The sequence below is a fragment of the Phyllobates terribilis genome, unplaced genomic scaffold (genome assembly GCF_046119375.1).
Source record: "Phyllobates terribilis strain yellow unplaced genomic scaffold, ASM4611937v1 Scaffold_1__5_contigs__length_1240528914, whole genome shotgun sequence".
Taxonomy (NCBI): Eukaryota; Metazoa; Chordata; class Amphibia; order Anura; family Dendrobatidae; genus Phyllobates; species Phyllobates terribilis.
Genome location: NW_027362761.1, coordinates 122,290,544 through 122,311,486, shown reverse-complemented (window position 1 = coordinate 122,311,486; position 20,943 = coordinate 122,290,544).

Here is a 20,943-nt window from a genome sequence, read left to right as displayed (position 1 = left end):
TAAAAAATTATGAGATTCCCAACTTTTAGATATCTTTGCCCCTGAAGGTCCCCTGCGGGAGATATTCCCATTTTCTTTGCCTTCACAACTTTATCTGTTCATAGATTGGAGACATGGCATAGATATTGTCATCTATGTGACTGATGTCCATTTGGCGGACTCCAGTCATTGCACAGGCAACGTAAAACCATGCTTTGCGTTCGCCATTTCATCACTTTTCCGAAATATGAATAGCTGTTATATTGACGCAGTTCATAAAACCTCACTTCATAATTTCTATGAGGTAAACAAAATATTTTATGTTTTCTTGTTAGCTGAGGCTCTTATCTCTACCGGTTGTAAATCTACCCTTCTCCACATTGTTGTGTGTGAATCTAAGAGTGTCTTCACATCTTCTAGCCATTAGGATTTTCCTTAATTACCTGTTACCAAAGGAGGGAGTCTGCTTCATAGGGGTCATGAAAAGGTAACTTGCAAGCTCTTGGATAACTATGAGACTTTTTTATAGATTTGCTATCATATCTATAACACTGTTGAAAAGAATGCAAACTGCAAAGGACTTCTACTAATATTTGGAGACTTAAATATTGTTGGAGATCCAACCATGGACCCTACTAATTGGAGTAGGAGATTTTCCATTTATCTTTCTTTATTGCTGCATAACAATATGCTTTATGACTATTGGAGATGTTTGCATGCAAATAAAAGGGACATTCATTTTTATTCAATCTAATAAAGCGTTTAAATGGAACCTGTCATCAGGTTTTCCCAATATAAAGTACGACCACTACCTTTAAGGCCTCTTATACAGCATTCTTGTATGCTGTATGTACAGTGGGTGAAATAAGTATTGAACACATCATCAATTTTTTAAGTTAATATATTTTTAAAGGTGTTTTTGACATAAAATTCTCACCAGATGTCGGTAACAACCCATCCAATCAACAAAGGCAAAGAAACCAAACCATAGATGTCTGTAAATTAAGTTATGCGGAGTAATTACAAATAACAAAGGGAAAAAATATTAAACAGGCTTGCTGAAATTTATTTAGTGCTTCCTACAAAAGCCTTTGTTGGTGATCAATAGGACCTTTAGAAATATATTTATTTAGAAAATTGGTGACGTGTTTAATACTTTATTCACGCGCTGTACGTCCCCTATCCTCTATGCAAGGCATAAAAAAGACCTTTTATTATAACCACAGATCGTAAATTCCAGTTCGATTAGCGTCTCTGGTCTGGATCCGACCCCTCCTGTCTTCCTAGAATCACTGTCCTCCTTCCCTGATTCATGAGGTTGATGAATGCTATGTCATTCACACAGTGTCACCCAATTGTAATTCTCCACAGGCATCTTTCTCTCTTCCCTGGTGAGGTCAAAGGAAAGCACTATAATGCGCATGCGCCGACTTTACTTCTTGATCTTCGGTGCTCTTTTGCCTTTATCTGCTCATGCGCCCTACAGTGCTTTTGTTAAGGATATAAATATATTTATGATTATGGAAGTTAAATGAATATGTAACTTCCTACCTATATGTATTAAGAATAGTGTTGAGCGAGCACTTAAATGCTCGGGTGCTCGAAGCTCGGGCCGAGCTCGCCGTGATACTCGGGTGCTCGACCCAAGCAACGAGCCCAATGTTAGTCTACGGGAGACCCGAGCATTTTTGCGGCTTCACCCCCGGCAGTCTTTTAAAACCCTAAAAAGTGCCCAAAACGATAGTGACCATGCTCAAATGACATGGGGACAGCATGGGGATCGCCCCAGGAAGCATTTCTGACCCCCAGGTCACTGCTGTCAACAACGTGGTGAGAGGTATTAAGTCACTTTTAAGGGCTCACAATAAAACATTCAAAAACGAAACTGAAGCTGCTTTCCTGTGAAATATGTTAAGGAAGCTCCTTTCCAGGGTAAAGACTTGTGTATAAGGTAAAATAAATAACCCCCCAAAAAAATACTCCTCCACACCTTGGGCTATGTTCACAAGTAGCATTTTTTATGCGTTTTTGCACTTTTGCATTGCTTTCAACCGTGACAAATGCATTCACCGGGAAATGTCATTTTAACATTTTACAACCTGAACTGGCCATGTGCTGTGTGACACATGCATACAGTGCTGAAAAGACATGGGAATAGCATGGGGAAGACCCCTGGAAGCATCTCTGACACCAAGGTCACTGCCTAAAAGTGTGCCCATCAGAAGTCATCCTTGCCGCATCAGAAGATGCAGACTTGCAACTATCCCCGTGCAAGTTCTTGTCCCAGGGCACTGTTCAATTGCACCTCCCCCATTCCTTGCAATGCAAGCGCAAATATGCAGCCAACCACCCACCCACCCCCAGGCTGCAATACCATACTGCTTGCTTGCACTTGAAATTGGGCCTTTTAGGCATGTGGAGGAGGAATCTGGCCACCACGTCATGGCTGCGTTGGCAGCCTGGAATCCATACTCAGTCCCCAGCCGCCCGGCGGCCTGGTGTCCACACACGGTCCCCAGCCGCCTGGAGGCAGCCGGGTGTCCATAAATGGTCCCCAGCCGCCCCTATTTCTCCTTGGAACATCCCCCACACACTTTTCTTAGCCTGGCCTGCTTTAGGGCAGCATTGGACGAGCCCACCAGAGAACCAGACTCCTCCGGTGGGCCCTGGCTTCTCCATCAGGGGAGTTGAGAGTGCCAAGGTGAGGAGCATGATGATGATGATAGAAGTTAGCATCTGCTTTGTTTTCTTTTAATGCAAGCGTAAGTGTGCAGCCTGCAACCCACCCACCCCCTGGCAGCAATGCCATACTGCTAGCTTGCACTTGAAATGGGGCCTTTTAGTTTGAAGGAGGCCAAAGCTGGCCACTACCTCATGGCTGCTTCGGCAGCGAGGTATCCATACTCAGTCCCCAGCCGCCCCTATTTGTCCCGGTGTGCCTTATACATAAGATTAAGCGCGCATACGAAAACATTACCTGTGCCCTCCCCAGTGCATTTAGTGGGAAGGACAGCCTATTCCGCTGTAGTGTGTGCATGCCAAACCCCTGTTCATGGTACATGCGAAGATGCCTCCCACCCTGCACTTGTTGTTGCAGACTTGCAACTTTCCCCGTTCAAGTCCTTGTCCCAGGGCAGTGTTCAATTGTACCTCTCCCATTCCTTGCAATGGCAAGCGCAAATATGCAGCCAACCACCCACCCACCCCCAGGCTGCAATACCATACTGCTTGTTTACACTTGAAATTGGGCCTTTTAGGCATGTGGAGGCGGAATCTGGCCACCACGTCATGGGTGCGTTGGCGGCCTGGAATCCATACTCAGTCCCCAGCTGCCCGGCGGCCGGGGGTCCACACACGGTCTCCAGCCACGTGGGGGCAGCCGGGTGTCCATAAACGGTCCCCAGCCGCCTCTATTTCTCCTTGGAACATCCCCCACACACTTTTCTTAGCCCGGCCTGCTTTAGGGCAGCATTGGACGAGCCCACCAGAGAACCAGACTCCTCCGGTGGGCCCTGGCTTCTCCATCAGGGGAATTGAGAGTGCCAAGGTGAGGAGCATGATGATGATGACAGAAGTTAGCATCTGCTTTGTTTTCTTGGAATGCAAGCGCATGTATGTAGTAGCGGCTAGGCCTGAGGTGGTCAGCGTTTTGGTGCATATCCTACCTCCTCTAAGGATTGCTAGATGTTTTCCTGCTACTATCCCAGTTCTATGACTCCCGTTGAAACAAAGCTTCAGGTGATAAATGATGGATGAGGCAGTGGCAAAGGAGAAAGAGCAGGAGGAACAGGGACCATTCACATCAATATCAGGCCAGTCAACCACATATGTCTTGTAGGATATGTTTCTGTATCAAAAGGAGCGGTTCGGCTACACAGTTATAGGGCATACAGTGAGTGCAATGCCTACGAAAAATTTTGAGGCACTTCAATGCCCCTTGGAAATGACATGGAGGTCAGAGGGCCTTAACTAAACCTTTTGTTCCATTTATAGCAACTGGGTCTCCTGTACACTGTTGGCCTAAGCAGTGAATGGAAGGCTTCCCAAAAATTATGAGGAACTGCAATGCCTCTTGAAACAGACGTGGATTACAGCATACTAAAACCCTTCTACCCATTATTGGGGAGTGGGTCTCCCTTAGTTTTCGCCTTTGCATTGAAAAGCAAAAACTGACTAAAATTAGGAGGAAATGCAATGCCCGTTGGAAGAGTCGTGGAGGTTAGAGGTAATTAAAAACAACATTTCAATGCCCCTTGGAAGAGTTGTGGAGTTCAAAGTGGCTTAAGAAGACGCTTTTAATGCCTCCTTTGAAGAGACGTGGAGGTCACAGTAGCTTAACAGGACTGTTTTATTGCCCCTCGGAAAAGTGGTGGAGGTCGCAGTAGCTTAACAAGACAGTTTTAATGCCCCTTACAAGAGCCATACAGTACAGCATCTTAAAAACATTATTCCCATTATTGGGGAGTGTGTCTCCCATAGTCTTTGCTTATGCCTTCCAAGCAAAAGCTGCCAAAAATTAGGACGGAGGAACTTGCAATGCCCCTTACAAGAGCCATGCAGTACAGCATATTACAAACATTATTCCCATTATTGGGGAGTGGGTCTCTCATAGTATTTGCTTATGTCTTCCAAGCAAAAGCTGCCAAAAGTTAGGACGGAGGAACTTGCAATGCCCCTTACAAGAGCCATGCAGTACAGCATATTACAAACATTATTCCCATTATTGGGGAGTGTGTCTCCCATAGTCTTTGTTTATGCCTTCAAAGCAAAAGCTGCGAAAAATTAGGACGGAGGAACTTGCAATGCCCCTTACAAGAGCCATGCAGTACAACATATTACAAACATTATTCCCATTATAGGGCAGTGGATCACCCATAGTATTTGCTTATGCCTTCCAAGCAAAAGCTGCCAAAAATTAGGATGGAGGAACTTGCAATGCCCCTTTCAAGAGCCATGCAGTACAGCATATTACAAACATTATTCCGATTATTGGGGAGTGTGTCACCAAGAGTCTTTGCTTATGCCTTCCAAGCAAAAGCTGCCAAAAATTAGGACGGAGGAACTTGCAATGCCCCTTACAAGAGCCATGCAGTACAGCATATTACAAACATTATTACCATTATTGGGGAGTGGGTCTCCCATAGTCTTTGCTTATGCCTTCCAAGCAAAAGCTGCCAAAAATTAGGAGGAAGTGCAATGCCCGTTCGAAGAGTCGTGGAGGTTAGAGTTAATTAAAAACAACATTTCAATGCCCCTTGGAAGAGCTTTGGAGTTCAGAGTGGTTTAACAAGATGGTTTTAATGCCCCTTGGAAAAGTGGTGGAGGTCCCAGTAGCTTAACAAGACGGTTTTAATGCCCCTCGGAAAAGTGGTGGAGGTCCCAGTAGCTTAACAAGACGCTTTTAATGCCCCTCGGAAAAGTGGTGGAGGTCACAGTAGCTTAACAAGACTCTTTTAATGCCCCTCAGAAGAGACGTTGAGGTCCCAGTAGCTTAACAAAACGGTGTTAATGCCCCTCGGAAAAGTGGTGAAGGTCCCAGTAGCTTAACAAGACGCTTCTAATGCCCCTCGGAAAAGTGGTGGAGGTCACAGTAGCTTAACAAGACGCTTTTAATGCCCCTCGGAAAAGTCGTGGAGGTCGCAGTAGCTTAACCTGATGCTTTTAATGCCCCTTGGAAGAGACGTGAAGTTCAGAGTGGTTTAACAAGACGGTTTTAATGCCCCTTGGAAGAGACGTGGCGGTCCCAGTGGAACAAAAAGACAATATAAATGCCCCTTGGAAGAGTGGTGGAGGTTACAGTGGAATAAAAAGACAATATCAATGCTTCTTGGAAGAGTGGTGGAGGTCACAGTGGAATAAACAGACAATATCAATGACCCTTGGAAGAGACATGGAGTTCAGAGTGGTTTAACACGACAGTTTTAATGCCCCTTGGAAGAGACGTGGAGTTCAGAGTGGTTTAACAAGACAGTTTTAATGCCCCTTGGAAGAGACGTGGAGGTCACCGTAGCTTAACAAGACAATTTTAATGCTCCTTGGAAGAGACGTGGAGTTCAGAGTGGTTTAACAAGATGGTTTTAATGCCCCTTGGAAGAGACGTGGAGGTCACAGTAGCTTAACAAGATGGTTTTAATTCCCCTTGGAAGAGACGTGGAGTTCAGAGTGGTTTAACAAGACGATTTTAATGCCCCTTGGAAGAGACGTGGAGTTCAGAGTGGTTTAACAAGACGCTTTTAATGCCCCTCGGAAAAGTGTTGGAGGTCCCAGTAGCTTAACAAGACGCTTTTAATGCCCCTCGGAAAAGTGGTGGAGGTCACAGTAGCTTAACAAGAAGCTTTTAATGCCCCTCGGAAAAGTGGTGGAGGTCGTAGTAGCTTAACAAGACGCTTTTAATGCCCCTTACTGGAGCCATACAGTACAGCATCTTAAAAATATTATTCCCATTATTGGGGAGTGGGTCTCCCACAGTCTTTGCTTATGCCTTCTAAGCAAAAGCTGACAAAAATAAGGACGGAGGAACTTTCAAAAATGGCAACACGGACCACGGTCACCCTGGTGGTATAGTGGTGGTGGAGGCTGAGGATAAGGAGAAGAACATAAAACAGCCGAAATGAGGAAGCGTATACCCATGTGTGGGTGTGAAGCGGTGCATGTGAATACACCTCCCGAAATAACACAGTGGATTTGACTTTATGTTACTCTGCTGTCATTTGGTCGTGATGAGAAGTCTGGCCCAATCCAGCCCTTGTTCATTTTGATAAGGGTCAGCTTGTCAGCATTGTCAGTTGACAGGCGAGTGCGCTTATCAGTTATAATTCCCCCAGCGGCACTAAAAACACGCTCCGATAACACGCTAGCGGCAGGGCAGGCCAGGACCTCCAAGGCGTACAGAGCGAGTTCATTCCATGTGTCCAGCTTGGATACCCAATAATTAAAAGGCACAGAGGATTCACGGAGGACGCTGGTACGGTCGGCTAGGTACTCCCTCACCATCTTTTGAAACTTTCCACTCCTTGTGAGAGTACCCCGCGCCTCAGGGCCTGTAAGCTGGGCGGGTCTCAGAAAACTGTCCCAGAACGTTGACAGTGTTCCCCTGCCTCTGCTGGATTGGAGATGCTTCTCTCTCGCTTGTACGCCTTGGTTGGTCAACAAACTGTGACCTCTGCCGCTAGCGTGTTCAGATGGGAATTTTTTTAACAGTTCTGCAGCAAGGGCCTTCTGGTACTGCCCCATTTTTGTAGACCTCTCCACCTCAGGAAAAAGAGAGTGAAAGTTCTCCTTGTAGCGGGGGTCTAAAAGTGTCATCAACCAGTAATGACTGTCACCCAACATTTTGACAACGCGAGGGTCACGGTTAAGTCAGCTTAACATAAATTCAGCCATGCGTGCCAGACTGGTAATGGGCAAAACTTCCGTGTCCTCACCAAGATGATGACTGACCATGCTCTCCTCCTCCTCCTCCTCCCCCCTGTCCTCAGGCCATCCACGCTGAACCGACGGTATGACAGTTGTACAGGTACTACCGTCTACAGCGCATGATACAAGCTCCTGCTCTTCCTTCTCCTCCTCCTCCTCCTCTCCCTCTTTGTCCCCCAATGCACGTTGGGATGAAATGAGGCTGGGCTGTGTGTAATCGACCGCTACGGCTTCTTCATCCATCTCATCATACTCTGGCTGCAATGCTTCCTCTTTAATTCTCTGCAGAGAGCGTTGCAAAACACAGACAAGTCGAATGCTGATGCTAATGATGGTGTCATCGCCACTCACCATCTTGGTGGACTCCTCAAAGTTTGTCAAGATGGTACAGATGTCAGACATCCAGGTCCACTCCTGAGGTCTTATGTGTGGAGTCTGACCTGAATATCGACGGCCTTGTTGCAGCTGGTACTCCACAACTGCTCTCTTCTGCTCACAAATCCTTTGCAACATGTGGAGGGTAGAGTTCCAACGTGTGGGGACATCACACACCAGTCGGTGTGACGGAAGCTGCAAACGCTGCTGCAACACAGCAAGGGCAGCGGAAGCTGTAGCCGACTTGCGAAAATGAGCTGACAGGCGGCGTACTTTGACGAGCAGATCTGGCAACTCGGGGTACGATTTAAGAAACTGCTGTACCACGAGGTTAAGCACATGAGCCAGGCATGGTACGTGTGTGATCTCGCCTCGCCTCAGAGCCGCCACCAGGTTACGGCCATTGTCACACTTGACCATTGCTGGATGTAGGTTCAGCGGTCTCAGCCACAGATCTGCCTGCTCTTTCACAGCTGTCCACAACTCACAAGCACTGTGAGGTTTCTCACCTAAGCTTATGAGTTCAGCACAGCCTGTTGCCACTTGGTGGAGGCAGTACTGCAGTGCTTCCTGCTTATAACTGATGTGGTGATATCTGAGATGGAGGCTGAACATGAGGAGGAGGAGGAGGATGATGCGCAGGAGCTGTTCACTGTGAGGGCAACTCAGACTGAAATAGGGCCCGCAATCCTCGGTGTGGGGAGGATGTGTTCCGTCCCAAGGTCCGACTTGGTCCGGGCTTCCACTATGTTTACCCAGTGTGCCGTCAGGGAGATGCACCGTCCCTGGCCACAAGCACTTGTCCACGTGTCAGTTGTCAGGTGGGCTCTCCCAGTAACTGCGTTGTTGAGGGCGCGGCAGATGTTTTGTGACACATGGGCAAAATAGTGTCGGCTGGGGACCGAGTACCGAGGCGAGGGACGGCCACCGCCATAAGGTTGTGGAAGGATTCTGTCTCCACCAGCCTAAAAGGCAGCATTTCCAACGCAAGCAGTCGTGAAATGTGCGAATTTAGAACTGTGGCCTGTGGGGCGTTAGCTGAGAATTTCCGCTTTCGTTCAAAGGTCTGGGATATGGACAATTGAACCCTGCGGTGGAACGTGGACGTGGACGTTGATGCTGTTTCTTGAGAAACTGCCATAACAAGTGAAGACTGAGAGGAGCGGGCATCTTTGCATGCAGTATGGACAGGGGATGGCCTTGCACACACAACAGGGGGTTCTATTGCACGCACCACAGTGGAAGAAGCAGTGGTGACACACGCTGACACTGGTCGTGGACCCTGGGGTTCGCCCCACAAAGTCGGGTGCTTTGCTGCCATGTGCCTGATCATGCTGTTGGTGGTCAGGCTGCTAGTTTTGTCACCCCTGCTGATGCTGGGTACAAATGGCCTTTTTGGGGTTATCAGCAGAGTCTTTAAAAAAATTCCAGACTCTTGAAGACCTACAGGTTGTACTTGCAACGTCCCTCGTGTTGGTTTTGTGGGGAACTGTTGCCCGCCTTCTGTGTGCCGCCACCACACTGCTTCTTCCTGCCTGTTGGGGTACTCTGCCTCTCTCACCCTGTGTGCTGCTGGCCTCGCTCTGCATGTCCTCCTGCCACGTTGGGTCAGTTACTAGATCATCCACCACCTCCTTCTCCTCCACTTGCGCACCACGATCCTCCTCCTCACTTCCTGGCAATTGTATCTCGTCATCGTCCACCTCTTGTGACAAATTGCCAGCGTCGACTTCCTGTGGCCGTGGCTGTTCAAATATTTGGGCATCGCTACATGGGATCTCCTCTTCCACCACTTCAATTGGAGCAGGCGAGGGGCACAAATATGGAAATGGACCAGTGAACAGCTCTTCAGAGTGTACAAATGTGGGATCAGTTGCTGTCTGACGACACTCGGCATGGTGGGAGGAAGGAGAATCAGGGTGAGGAGGAGTATGCGGTCGAGACTCACTGCTACTAAGAGTTGACCGTGTGGAAGACAGACCGGAGGTGGTGGTGCCCAGGTAATTGGAAGTATTATCTGCTATCCAATTAATAACCTGTTCACACTGATCAGTTTGCAATACTGGTGTTATTCTGTGCTTCTGTGCTAGTAATTCGGTCAAGAAGTGGGAGTGAGAAGATGTGGCTGTTGGTTGTGGCACATTTTCACCTTTGCCACGGCCCCGTCCTCTGCACGCACCATCACCAGAACGTCCAGTTCCACGTCCCTTGCCATGCGCCTTGCCCATTGTAAAGGAAGTAAAATAGCTTACACTCGCACTATCAATGGAAAAAGGGTAATAAAAAGTAGATTAGAAATGTGGAAGAGGAAAACCACAGTTCTGTTTCTCTGGCCTACACCCGACTCTTTTAAACAATCTGAACAATCAGGGAGAAACTATTGCTGTTTTTCTTTACGGAAAAAATACCAAAAGCTGAATAATAGAGATTTTTTACCGTGGAATGGCAAAACCACAGTTATTGTTTACTGGGGTATACCAGAAAATTTTAAATAGATATATTTGCGGCTGAAATGTGAGCGACACAATCAAACTGATTTTTTTTTAGGTAAAAATGGCCCAAAAGTGAATAATACAGAGATTTGACCCGTGGAACTGCAAAATCACACTTGTATTTCTTGGGCCTACACCAGACTATTTTCAACAGATATATTCGTGTCTGAACAATCAGGAGACACTACTGCTTTTCTTTACAGCAAAAAATGCAAAAAAGCAGGATAATACAGAGATTTGACCCGTGGAACTGTAAAACCACACTTGTATTTCTCGGGCCTACACCAGACTATTTTCAACAGATATATTTGTGTCTGAACAATCAGGCGACGCTGCTGTTTTTCTTTATAGCAAAAAATGCAAAAAAGCAGGATAATACAGAGATTTGACCCGTGGAACTGCAAAACCACACTTGTATTTCTCGGGCCTACACCAGACTATTTTCAACAGATATATTTGTGTCTGAACAATCAGGAGACACTACTGTTTTTCTTTACAGCAAAAAATGCAAAAAAGCAGGATAATACAGAGATTTGACTTGTGGAACTGCAAAACCACACTTGTATTTCTCGGGCCTACACCAGACTATTTTCAACAGATATATTTGTGTCTGAACAATCAGGAGACACTACTGTTTTTCTTTAAAGCAAAAAATGCAAAAAAGCAGGATAATACAGAGATTTGACCTGTGGAACTGCAAAACCACACTTGTATTTCTCGGGCCTACACCAGACTATTTTCAACAGATATATTTGTGTCTGAAAAATCAGGGAGACACTATTAGTTTTTTTTTTACAGCAAAAAATGCCAAAAGCAGGATAATAGAGATTTTTTACCGTGGAACATCAAAACCACAGTTATAATTTACTGGTGTATACCAGATTTTTTAAATATATACAGTACAGACCAAAAGTTTGGACACACCTTCTCATTTAAAGATTTTTCTGTATTTTGATGACTATGAAAATTGTACATTCACACTGAAGGCATCAAAACTATGAATTAACACATGTGGAATTATATACTTAACAAAAAAGTGTGAAACAACTGAAAATATGTCTTATATTCTAGGTTCTTCAAAGTAGCCACCTTTTGCTAAATCTCTCCCTAAATCAGCAGCGCTGTCCCTACACTGTCTGATCCGGAGCGACTGTGTCCAAATGGCGGCGCCCGGTTTTAAATACTCGAGGTGACGCTGTGCGACCAGCCAATTACTGTAATGCCCACAAACAACATGGCTGCGGCATTACAGTGACTGGCTGGCAATCCCTGCATGTTCAATGGCTCTGTAAAGAGCACCAAACATGCAGGTCGGAGACCCGAGCTCCCGCCCGAGTAACCTGGAAATGCCCGGTGCTAGCCGAACATCCCGAGTAGCGTGATACTCGGGCGAGTACCGAGCAGTGTCGAGCATGCTCGCTCAACACTAATTAAGAAATGTAGACAATCCAAAATGGCCTCTAGTGTGCCCGTATCACTTTGTACCAGTCACCTAATTGATCAAAGATCCACATGCTACGTGGAACTGGAATTATGGAAAAACCCTAATGATTGTTGACTAACACATTAATCTGAAAATAAGAGCTTTGCTAATAATCTTTATTACTTTTAGGGAAATTACAGGATAATAAAGGATAAGTGACCTTATTGATTGAACTTTGAACCTTACGTACAGTGGTGGCCAAAAGTATTGGCACCCCTGCAATTCTGTCAGATAATACTCAGTTTCTTCCTGAAAATGATTGCAATCACAAATTCTTTGGTATTATTCTCTTCATTTAATTGGTCTTCAATGAAAAAACACAAAAAGAATTGTCCTAAAGCCAAATTGGATATAATTCCACACCAAACATAAAAATGGGGGTGGACAAAAGTATTGGCACTGTTTGAAAAATCATGTGATGCTTCTCTAATTCATGTAATTAACAGCACCTGTAACTTACCTGTGGCACCTAACAGGTGTTGGCAATAACTAAATCACACTTGCAGCCAGTTAACATGGATTAAAGTTGACTCAACCTCTGTCCTGTGTCCTTGTGTGTACCACATTGAGCATGGAGAAAAGAAAGAAGACCAAAGAACTGTCTGAGGACTTGAGAAACCAAATTGTGAGGAAGCATGAGCAATCTCAAGGCAACAAGTCCATCTCCAAAGACCTGAATGTTCCTGTGTCTTCCGTGTGCAGTGTTATCAAGAAGTTTAAAGCCCATGGCACTGTGGCTAACCTCCCTAGATGTGGACGGAAAAGAAAAATTGACGAGAGATTTCAACGCAAGATTGTGCGGATTGTGGATAAAGAACCTCGACTAACATACAAACAAGTTCAAGCTGCCCTGCAGACCGAGGGTACAACAGTGTCAACCCGTACTATCCATCGGCGTCTGAATGAAAAGGGACTGTATGGTAGGATACCCAGGAAGACCCCACTTCTTACCCCGAGACATAAAAAAGCCAGGCTGGAGTTTGCCAAAACTTACCTGAGAAAGCCTAAAACGTTTTGGAAGAAAGTTCTCTGGTCAGATGAGACAAAAGTAGAGCTTTTTGGGAAAAAGCATCAACATAGAGTATACAGGAAAAAAAAAGAAGCATTCAAAGAAAAGAACACGGTCCCTACAGTCAAACATGGCGGAGGTTCCCTGATGTTTTGGGGTTGCTTTGCTGCCTCTGGCACTGGACTGCTTGACCATGTGCATAGCATTATGAAGTCTGAAGACTACCAACAAATTTTGCAGCATAATGTAGGGCCCAGTGCGAGAAAGCTGGGTCTCCCTCAGAGGTCATGGGTCTTCCAGCAGGACAATGACCCAAAACACACTTCCAAAAGCACTATAAAATGGTTTGAGAGAAAACACTGGAGACTTCTAAGGAGGCCAGCAATGAGTCCAGACCTGAATCCTATTGAACACCTGTGGAGAGATCTCAAAATGGCAGTTTGGAGAAGGCACCCTTCAAATATCAGGGACCTGGAGCAGTTTGCCAAAGAAGAATGGTCTACAATTCCATCAGAGCATTGTAAGAAACTCATTGATGGTTACCGGAAGCGGTTGTTCGCAGTTATTTTGGCTAAAGGTTGTGCAACCAAGTATTAGGCTGAGGGTGCCAATACTTTTGTCTGGCCCATTTTTGGAGTTTTGTGTGAAATGATCAATGATTTGATTTTTGCTTCATTCTCTTTTGTGTTTTTTCCTTGCAAGCAAATTAAATGAAGATAACAATACCAAAGAATTTGTGATTGCAATCATTTTCAGGAAGAAACTGAGTATTATCTGACAGAATGGCAGGGGTGCCAATACTTTTGGCCTCCACTGTATGAGACGGACTTAATTAATTTAATTGACGGTCAGCTTCACTTAATTGGTTAACCATTAGAGCAATATGGATAATGATTAGCGTTGAGCATTCCGATACTGAAATATCGGGTATCGACCGATATTCATGGTATCGGAGTTCCGATATTGAGTTCCGATACTTTTAGAATATCGAATACCGGAATCGGAAGTTCCCATAATGCAATGAGCCAGTTTGATTTTATTCAGCCAATGAGGATCCTAAGAACTGTGAGCACATCCTGTTAGGCATGTTAGGCATGTTAAATAATGGCATGGCTGTGATTGGCTGCTGAAATGATGTCATGATGCACTATAAAAGCCGCAGCCGCCATTTTGTGTTCACTCTGCTGTGAATTCAGTTAGGGACAGGACGCTGCTGTTCTGAGGGACAGTTTTAGCTACCTATTTGCTTTATTGTGCTTTACCCAGGCTACTTTATAAAGCTTTCTTTTGTCTTGCAGCGCTAGTGCACAGTTCTCTGCACTGTTCACGGCTGTCTGCGAGGTCTCTGTGTGTGAGTGCAGCTCATGCTGTAGTGTGTGCTGCAGCCACGTCCGGTTGTAGTCAGCTCAGCGTGCATCACTGCCTCATACATTGTGCTTTTTTGCATTAGTGCTGCTCATTTTCCCTGATTTCTCCTATTAGTGTGGTTCCATCCGTATCCAGATAGATTGCTTCCAAACACACTATATAGGAGTAGAGAGAGAAGCTTTCTTTTGCCTTGCAGCGCTAGTGCACAGTTCTCTGCACTGTTCATGGCTGTCTGCGAGGTCTCTGTGTGTGAGTGCAGCTCAAGCTTTAGTGTGTGCTGCAGCCACGTCCGGTTGTAGTCCACTCAGCGTGCGTCACTGTCTCATACATTGTAACATTGTGCTTTTTTGCATTAGTGCTGCTCATTTTTCCTGATTTCTCCTATTAGTGTGGTTTCATCCGAATCCAGCTAGATTGCTTCCAAACACACTTTAAAGGAGTAGATAGAGAAGCTTTCTTTTGCCTTGCAGCGCTAGTGCACAGTTCTCTGCACTGTTCACGGCTGTCTGCGAGGTCTCTGTGTGTGTGTGTGCAGCTCATGCTGTACTGTGTGCTGCACCCACGTCCGGTTGTAGTCCGCTCAGCGTGCATCACTGCCTCATACATTGTGCTTTTTTGCATTAGTGCTGCTCATTTTTCCTGATTTCTCCTATTAGTGTGGTTTCATCCGTATCCAGATAGATTGCATCCAAACACACTATATAGGAGTAGATAGAGAAGCTTTCTTTTGCCTTGCAGCGCTAGTGCACAGTTCTCTGTACTGTTCACAGCTGTCTGCGAGGTCTCTGTGTGTGAGTGCAGCTCATGCTGTAGTGTGTTCTGCAGCCACATCCGGTTGTAGTCCGCTCAGCGTGCATCACTGCCTCATACATTGTGCTTTTTTGCATTAGTGCTGCTCATTTTTCCTGATTTCTCCTATTAGTGTGGTTCCATCCGTATCCAGCTAGATTGCTTCCAAACACACTATATAGGAGTAGATAGAGGAGCCTTTCTGCAGCCTTGTGCCCTGCAGCCCCAGCCAGATTAGTATTAGCCTATTTTTTGTAGCCTCATCTATTGTATCGTAGGTTACCTTCCTGCATTGTAATAGCTACAAAAAGTTTGTGATACTATCGGTTTTACATCTTTGGGCACATCCAGTGACTTTTTGTGAAAAAAAAACGTAAATAAAGTTCACCAAAGACTCCACTTTACAGTTGTGTAGGCCACATTAGCTCATATTAAAGTCTAGTCCACACTTTATAAAATTAGTGTTTCTTAAACCTGTTAGCAGCTGTTCAGGAATAAGCATAGTAAGCCCTTAGTACTTTTCTGCCTATCTTTATCATTCTACCAAGATGAAGAAGGCAGGGAGTAAGGCATATGGTCGTGGTCATGGGCGTGGAGTTTCTGCAGGGAGAGGATGTGGGGATTCTGTGCCTGCAGGGAGAGGACATGGGGATTCTGTGCCTGCTGCGGGCACCAGTGACTCAGCATCCCCCAGTTTTACCAGGGAACTGTCCTTTATGCACAGCTTTGTAGGAGCTCGCCATACCCCACTGTTGCGGGAGGACCAAATTGAAGCTGTTGTCAGATGGATGGCAGCTAACGCATCGACTTCAATTAGTTCCAGATCCTCTCAGGTCCTGAGCACTGAAGAGCACCCATCTGTCTCTTCACCACCTGCCAAATTGCCCAGGCAGTCAGAGAGCCCTGGACAGGAGCCATCTCTACTTCTGTTCTCTGAATCTCTTGGCTTGGAAAGAGGGGGCCAGCCAAGCAGAATTCTAGAATTTGAAGAAGAGGTAGTATGCAGTGATGCGCAACCGTTTTGTCTCTCTGAATCTGAAGAGGCGGGTGGGCCAGTGCCTATGGTTAGCACACCTCAGTATGCATCTGATGATGAGACTCAGGTGCCACTTTCTGGTGTGTACTGTGCTCTCGAGACTACCCAGGAGAAGCAGTTGTTTGAAGAGGGTAGTGTAGATGATGAGGTCCTTGGTCCATCATGGCGTGAGGTACAGGAAGGTGGTGGGAGCAGCTCTGAGGAAGAGATTCCCTGAACGGCCCAAAAAGGAGGGAGAGGGAGGGGGCAGACTTGGTTGCCTGTAGCCTCCACTTCGGCACCCATTTGGAGCATGCCTCTTCCAAAACCCAAAACGGGAGCTCCCAAGACTTGCAGTGCCTGGTCCTTTTTTGACACAGTTGCAGATGACATTTGCTTTGTCAAATGCAAGCTGTGTAATCAGAAGGTGAAAAGAGGGAAAAGTGTCAGCAACCTCAATACCACAAATATGTGGAAACATGTGCGGACCAAGCACGTGGTGGAGTTACAAAAACACACTGAAGACCTAGGTCAACCTACAGCGCCACCTACCACCTCTTCAGCTCGTGTTGTAGCCTCTTCCTCCAGCTCACACACAGCTGGTTCGGCTTCCTCACAGGATCGCCATGGAAGAACCTCTGGCACTGTTGTACAGAAACACAGTGTCATTCCACCTACAGCACCACGTTTCCTGTCATCCTCACACTCCCAGGCCAGTCTACAGCCATCGTTAGCACAGGCATGGGAGAAAAGGTGCCCATACTCGGCAAACCACCCCCGAGCACAGGCTCTGAATGCTGGCATTGCAAAACTACTGGCCCTTGAAATGCTATCATTCAGGCTGGTGGAGACTGACACCTTCCGTAACTTGATGGCATTGGCAGTCCCACAATACAACGTGCCCAGCCGCATTTATTTCAGCAGGCAAGCCGTACCTGCCCTGCAACAGCATGTGGAGGGAAAAATTAAACATGTGCTAGAAAACTCCGTCAGTAGCAAGGTCCACCTGACCACTGATGCGTGGACCAGTAAGCATGGACAGGGACGATATCTTTCACTCATTGCCCATTGGGTAAATGTTGTGGAGCAAGGTACAGAACTTGAGAGTGGTGCTGTACATGTTCTGCCAACTCCAAGAATTGCAGGAAAACAGTCTGTACACATTGACTCCTCTTCATACTCCAGTTCCTCTGAATCAGCGCTGCAGGAGCTGTCACGGTCTACCTCCACATCGACCCGTGAACGGTTACCTGTTATGACCGATATGAGCACAGCCGTGGCCAAACGTCAACAGGCCATATTGAAATTAATTTATTTGGGGAATCGAAGCCATACAGCGCAGGAGCTCTGCAATGGCATCAAGCAGCAGAGCGACGTGTGGTTTGTGCCAGCGAATCTCCACCCAGGCATGGTAGTGTGTGACAATGGCCGAAATCTGGTGGCAGCTCTGGGCCTAGGCAACCTCACTCACATCCCATGTCTGGCACATATGCTCAACTTGGTCGTGCAGAGTTTTTTGAGGGACTATCCGGATCTTGATGCACTGCTGCACAAGGTCTGCATAGAGTGCACTCACTTGCGGCGTTCAAGCATCGCAAGATCGCGCATTGCAGCTCTGCAGCGCCGATTACGCCTTCCGGAACATCGCATCATATGTGACTTACCCACCAGCAGGCAGCAGTAATGGAGTATCAGCTGAAGCAGGCGCAAACAAGTCGCACTGCTCGCCTTTCACACTTCACCACCACTGAGTGGGCCTCTATGAAGGACATCTGCCACATTTTGCGTGCCTTCGATTATTCCACGTGGATGGCGAGTGCAGATGATGCACTAGTCAGCATGACTATCCCCCTTATCTGCCTGCTTGAAAAAACACTACAAGCACTAAGGGAGGAGGTTTTGGAAGAGGTGGAGGATGAGGAGACACAAATGCCATCTGCTTCTGTACAGTCTGCGCAACGTGGTTCCTCACAAAGGCCTAGGCAGGGGACACTTTGTGAGGAGGATGAGGAGGAGTCAATGGAGGAGAAAGACATCTGTCCAGAGGAGGGAGGTACACAATGCTCTAGTAGTCAGTATCTAGAGCGAGGGTGGGGTGATGCAGAGCAGGCAGAGATCAAGCAGGGGACAGCGTTTCTTGGCCAGTTGGCAGTCTGCAGCACATGGTTGATTTCATGCTGCAGTGCCTGAGAAACGACCGCCGCATCGCCCACATTCTCAACATGGCTGATTATTGGGTGTCCACTCTCCTAGATCCTCGCTACCGGGACAACTTACAAAGCCTCATAACACTGTTGAACCGGGAGCGTAAAATGCGGGAGTACCAAGACACACTGGTGCATTCCATCATGTTCTCCATTCCACCCGAGAGCAGTGCTGCTAGTGCTTTACAAAGCAGCTCAGTGCGTCGAGGCAGTGGAGGAAGCTCTGCACAAAGAGGGAGCAGAAGAAGCGCCTCAGCACAAGGCAAGACCAGTATGGCCCAAATGTGGCAAAGTTTTGTGTCCCCGCCACAAATGACTACACCATCACAGACGGCTCCAATCATCAGGAGGCAACGTTTCCGTCAGATGGTGACAGACTACATGTCTTGCCCTGTCAGTATACTCCCAGACGGCTCTTCCCCCTTCAAGTTTTGGGTCTCTAAGCTGGATACATTGCCAGAGCTTAACCAGTATGCATTGGAGGTGCGGGCTTGCCCTGCTGCTAGTGTATTATCGGATCTCGTCTTTAGTTCCGCAGGTGGTGTACTAACAGACTGTCGCATCCGACTATCCTCCGATAACGTTGACCGGCTTACTTTTCTGAAAATCAACAAGGCCTGGATCTCGCATGAATTTGCCAGTCCTCTTCCAGATTAAATAATTGGTTGGCAACAGTATCCAGGTCTTCTGTTGTGTTCATGTTTCTACCACCTGAACTATAATCCCTGGGCTCCAACACCGCCAGTTGCTGCTCAGAAGTGCCATCTGCACAGTCAACACTTGCTCCACTGTTATTGGGGTTCAGTAACATCAGCTGTTCCCCTGCTGTGTGTCCGGCAATTTCTCCTGCTCTGTCCACATTCACACTACTACTGATTTTAAACTTGCTCCAATTAGGCCTCTGGCTCCACTCTGTTTTTAGTATTTACCCTGGGCTCCAACACCGCCAGTTGCTGCTCAGAAGTGCCATCTGCACAGTCAACACTTGCTCCAGTGTTATTGGGGTTCAGTAACGTCAGCTGATCCCCTGCTGTGTGCCTTGCAATTTCTCCTGCTCTGTCCACATTCACACTACTACTGATTTTAAACTTGCTCCAATTAGGCCTCTGGCTCCACTCTGTTTTCAGTATTTACCCTGGGCTCCAAGACCGCCAGTTGCTGCTCAGAAGTGCCGTCTGCACAGTCAACACTTGCTCCAGTGTTATTGGGGTTCAGTAACGTCAGCTATTCCCCTGCTGTGTGTCCGGCAATTTCTCCTTCTCTGTCCACATTCACACTACTACTGATTTTAAACTTGCTCCAATTAGGCCTCTGTCTGGCTCCGCTCTGTTTTCAGTATTTACCCTGGGCTCCAACTCCGCCAGTTGCTGCTCAGAAGTGCCGTCTGCACAGTCAACACTTGCTCCAGTGTTATTGGGGTTCAGTAACGTCAGCTGATCCCCTGCTGTGTGCCCGGCAATTTCTCCTGCTCTGTCCACATTCACACTACTACTGATTTTAATCTTGCTCCAATTAGGCCTCTGGCTCCACTCTGTTTTTAGTATTTACCCTGGGTTCCAGCACCGCCAGCTGTTTCCCAGCAGTGTCTTTGGCATGGGTACTCCCTCCTGCCCAGCCTGGTTCCAGCACTCCAGCTGTTTCCAGGTAGTGTCAACGTCACTTTGCCAATACGTTGTCCTGTCGTGTTGCGGTCAGGTTAGCCAACTCTATGGTGCCTGCAGTTTAAGTGACTCCTATCTGCGGGATCTGGCAATGAAGGCTGGTTCCATAGTGCCAATAGGACAAGCACCCCCTGTAGAACTGTGGGTTTCGGTAACTCCTGCCAGCTCGTGGCTTTGCAACTTTTTTTTTCATGTGTACCTTCTGCTACCCATCCGGGTTCCAGCACCGTCAGCTGGTTCACGGCAGTGCCTTTGGCTTAGGTGCCTCCTTCTCGGTATCCGAGTTCCACCAACATCTGCTGGTCCTTGGTAGTGCTTTCTGGCACAGGTACCTCCTGCTTAGTAACCGGGTTCCAGTACCATCAGCTGGTCCTCGGTAGTTCCATTGGCTCTTGTACCTTCTGTTACCCATCCGGGCTCCAGTACCGTCAGCTGGTTCTCTGCAGTGTCTTTGGCACGGGTACTCCCTCCTGCCCAGCCTGGTTCCAGCACGCCAGCTGTTTCCGGGTAGTGTCATCGTCACCTTGCCTCCAATACGTTGTCCTGTCGTGTTGCGGTCAGGTTAGCCGACTCTATGGTGCCTGCAGTTTAGGTGACTCCTATGTGGGCTGCGGGATCTGGCAGAGAAGGCTGGTTCCATAGTGCAAATAGGACAAGCACCCCCTGTAGGACTCTGGATTTCGGTAACTCAGGCCGGCTCGTGGCCTTGCAACTTTTTTTTTCATGTGTACCTTCTGCTACCCATCCGGGTTCCAGTACCGTCAGCTGGTTCTCGGCAGTGCCTTTGGCTTAGGTGCCTCCTTCTCGGTATCCAAGTTCCACCAACATCTGCTGGTCCTTGTAAGATAGGGAAAGGGGAAAGTAGGAAAAGTGTGGATATAAAGAAATATAAAATGCATAAACTTTATTGATTAATTAAAATCCTATAGATGTAAAATTGCTCATGCATCTATAGATGCATATAAGGTAACCACCTACTGATAGAAAAAGTGGTACCCACTAATAGATCTGGCTGGATGTAGTGTAGGGCAAATTATGGGACACCTCAGTCAAGTCCCTCTAATGTAGGACCGAGGTTGTATATATATATGTGATATCCCCATATATTGGAATAGCCTAAATATGAATGTCAGGTGGAACAATTAAAGTTGA